This window comes from Callospermophilus lateralis, chromosome 5, assembly GCF_048772815.1.
Source record: "Callospermophilus lateralis isolate mCalLat2 chromosome 5, mCalLat2.hap1, whole genome shotgun sequence".
In the NCBI taxonomy this organism is placed as follows: Eukaryota; Metazoa; Chordata; class Mammalia; order Rodentia; family Sciuridae; genus Callospermophilus; species Callospermophilus lateralis.
The window spans coordinates 74,937,958-74,942,021 of NC_135309.1; the positions used below are offsets into that span (position 1 = coordinate 74,937,958).

The window sequence follows — 4,064 nt, forward strand, 5'->3', positions numbered from 1 at the left end:
AATACAAAATAGGGCTGGGGATGTGGCTCAGTGGTCGAGTGCCCCAGAGTTCAATCCCTGTTACAAATAAATAAATAGATAAATAAATAAATAAATAGGGATGAGGAGGTGAGAAGAGGCGAGAACCATCCCTAGACCAACCAAAGCCATGTGCCGCTGCATCCTTGAGTTCAGCACCTGTGTTCTGTCACTGTCGCCACCATGCCCAAGAGAAAAGCTGCAGGGGATGCTAAAATAGATGAAGCCAAGGTGAAGGACGAACCACAGAGAAGATCCTCAAGGTTGTCTGCTAAATCTGCTCCTCCAAAGCCAGAGCTCAAGCCTAAAAAAGCCCTCTGCAAAGAAGGGAGAGAAGGTAGCCAAAGAGAAAAAGGGAAAAACTTATACTGGCAAGGATGGGAATAGCCCTGCAGAAAATGGAGATGCCAAATAGACCAGGCACAAAAAGCTGAAGGTGCTGCAGATGCAAAGGGAAGCGTGTGCATTTTTGATAACTGTGTGCTTCTGGTAACTGTACAGTGTAAAATATCATTTTTAAGGGGCTGGGGTTGTAGTTCCATGGTAGAGTGCTTGCCTAGCACGTGTGAGGCACTGGGTTCAGTTCTCAGCACTCCATATAAATAAATAAATTAAAGGTCCATCAACAAATAAAAAATATTTTAAAAAATGCCATTTTAAAATCAAGTTTTATAAAAAAAGAAAATAAAAAGGGCTGAGGATATAGCTCAATGACAGAGCACCTCTAGGTTCAATTCCCAATAAGGGAGGGGGTGTTGGGAACGGAGACCCAGAGAGAAGAAATCTTTCTAGTGTCCCATGGACTTTGCTGGCAAAAAAAAAAAATTTAAATACCAACTTTGTTAGAAGAGAAAAACATTAGACAGAACCTGTTTCTTCATTTTTTCCTTTTTTACCAGTTGCTCACATCCTGATGTTTTTCAGCAGTCTCCTGTAGAGATATTTTGACTTTCATTTGAGTCAATGCTGTGCTATCTGAAGGTGCAGTGTCCATTGCAGAAGACAGAATTAGTTTTCTCCATCCGGAGCAAAGTGGCTTGTATGAAGAGAATGAGGAGGACTGTGTTCACACTGGTCCTCAGCTCCTGTGGTCTACTCACTTTGATGCGTGCTCTTCTTCCCCTCTTCAAGAAGCCTGGGACTCAGAGTGTGTAGCAGAATCCCCCACAACTACTCCAGATATGAGCACTGCTGGTTTTGCAGTAAAACAGATCTGCTTTCAAATACTATTTCAGCTACTTACTGTGTGACTTCCCTATGCAAGTTTTTTTTTCTCCCCCTGTAGTGGGGTTTAAACCCATGACCTCACACACTCTACCTCTGAGCTACATCTCCAGTATGTTATTTATTTATTTATTTATTTTGAGACAGGGTCTTGCTAAGTTGCTGAGATTGGCCTTGAACTTGTGATCCTCCTGTATCAGCCTCCTGAGTCACTGGTTTTGCAGGCGTGTGCCACCATACCTACCTCAGCCATGAAAGTCTTCCATAACCTGACTTTCTGCATCTAATAAGATGGATGTAATGCCATCACACTCAAAGTGGTAGTAGATATTAGCAGTAATATGGTGCCTACTGATTGTCCACAGGATGAATGTAAACAAGACCACCAACAGGGCATGTTGTAGTTGCAGATTGGGGTGTCTTGGAGGCTAACTATGACCTAGAGAGTAGCAAGAAAGACAAGTACAAGAAAGAGCTCTTGGAACCAACATCAGTGGGAGAAAGTTGAAGGAAACAAGATTGAGCAGAAGAAGTTGGGCTGCTGTGCAGGCCCTGTGAAGACCTTAGCTGGCTTTCCACAGCGGGTGCTACAGCTGGCAGAGACCTGCAGACTTGTTGCCAGCTGAGGTGAGGGAGCTGGGCCTTCACACCAGTGATGTCATCAATTGGATGCAGGCTGGCTCTGAATGCCTTTGGTTCACAGGTTCTCCAAAGAGGGCTGCCAGCTGAGTGGCATGGCCACGTTCCCAGCAGCTTGGGGTTCTGCCTTCTGAAGGAGGATCTGGGTAGTGAACACAGTAGCCATCACATCTAAACTCCATAACCAGGCAAAAAGAACAAATCCTAAAGCTTCCAGAGGCAAAAAATGGCATGCTCAAAGGGATGGGAAAAGAATGACTTCAGAATTCTCAAGGGCACCATTAGAAGCTAAACTGTGATGGAGAAGTACCTTAAAAAGGCCCATGGAAACCAGGCATATTGACTCATGCCTGTAATCCCAGCAAATGGGGATGTTGAGACAGGAAGATCACAAGTTCAAGGCCAGCCTGGGCAATTCAGTGAGACCCTGTCTTAAAATAATATTTTTAAAAAGGGCTAGGGATGTAGCTCAGTAGCAGAGCACTTATCTAGCATGTGCAAAAACCTAATACTGTCGAAGTTTCATGGAAATTGATTTCTCACCTAGAATTTTATTCTGAGTCAAACCACCAATAAGATGTGAGGATACAATATGAATATTTCAGATATGTAATTTTATTTTGTTTCATCCTCAGCGGGGAGTTATTGGGGATTGAACCCAGGGGTGCTTTACCACTGAGCTACATCCCTAGCCCTATTTATTTTTTGAGGCAGGGTGACAGGGTCTCACTAAGTTGTTCAGGGCCTCACTAAATTGCTAATGCTGGCTTTAAACTTGTGATCCTCCTACCTCAGCCTCTCAAGTAGTGGGATTACAGGTGTGTGCCATAGTACCTGGCTAGATATGCAGCTTTCTGTTGTTGTTCTTGTTTTTATTTTTTTTCTTCTACCAGGGATTGAACTCAAGGACACTCGACCCCTGAGCCACATTCCCAGCCCTATTTTGTATTTTATATAGAGACAGGGTCTCACTGAGTTGCTTAGCTCCTCGCTTTTGCTGAGGCTGGCTTTGAACTCATGATCCTCCTGCCTCAGTTTCCTAAACTGCAGGGATTACAGGCGTGCGCCACCACACCTGGCAGATATTCAGTTTTTATTTATTTTTCTTGTTGCTTATTCTGCACTATTTCTTAAGAAGCAAATAGACAGGAGATCAGAAAGACTGAACTCTGAAAAGCAGCTGAGCAGTCTGCAATGGAAGGCTTTAGGGCCTGGGAAAGAAGATGTTTCTTGTTTAAATCACATAGTGTTTACGGGTATGTCAATAGTTAGTAAAATTACAAAGAAAAATAAGAAATGGTGATTATAAAAGTTTTAGGTTATATCTAAAATAAAGAGCTAGGGATTATAACAGGAGGAGAAGCTTCTGAGATGCTGGCAAGGTTTCGTTTTGTGACCTGAGGTTTTTTGTTTTCTAAACATGGTGGCACATACCTGTAATCCCAGCTACTTGGAGGTTGAGTTAGGAGGATCACAGTTTGAGGCCAGCCTGGACAATTTAGCAAGACCCTGTCTTCAATAAAATTAAAAGGTTGGGGATTGTGACTCAGTAGTAGAGCTCTTATCTAGCATGTGTGAGGTCTTGGGTTCAATTCCCAGTACTGAAAGATTTAAAGAAAGAAATAAAAAAAAAGCAAAAGGGTGTGTTTGTTTTATAACAATTTGTAATTCTTTTCTTCTCTCTCTAAATATATGTGTATATGTATTTTCTATGTCTGTTATATTTTAAAATACATTATTTCAGAAATATTATAATAGAGGCTGGGATGTAACTCAGTGGTAAAGTGCTTGCCTAATATGTGTGAGGCCCTGAGTTTAATCCCTAGTGCTGCAAAAATAAATAAATAAATAAATAAGTTTCAATATACACACACATACATATATGAAAATAAATAATAAATGGAGGGCTGGGGCTGTAGCTCAGTGGTAAAGCACTTGCCTCACACGTGTGAGGCACTGGGTTCGATCCTCAGCACCACATAAAAATAAAGATTCTGTGTGTTCATCTACAACTAAAAAATATAAATAAATAAATAGTTAGATAGATAGAATGGAAAATCTTTAACATAGTGCCTGACTTGGTCCATAGAACATGTTCAATAAGTGTTATTTGAAGCCAGTTATGGTAGTTCATGCCTATAATCTCAGTGTCTTAGGAGGCTGAAGCAGGAAGATTGAAATTT

At 41.5% G+C, this 4,064-nt stretch overlaps 1 pseudogene; it reads left to right on the plus strand.

The window, feature by feature from the left end:
* Positions 1-201: 201 nt before the first annotated feature.
* On the plus strand, positions 202-1,173 carry LOC143400449 (non-histone chromosomal protein HMG-17 pseudogene; annotated as a pseudogene).
* The last annotated feature ends 2,891 nt before the right edge of the window (positions 1,174-4,064 follow it).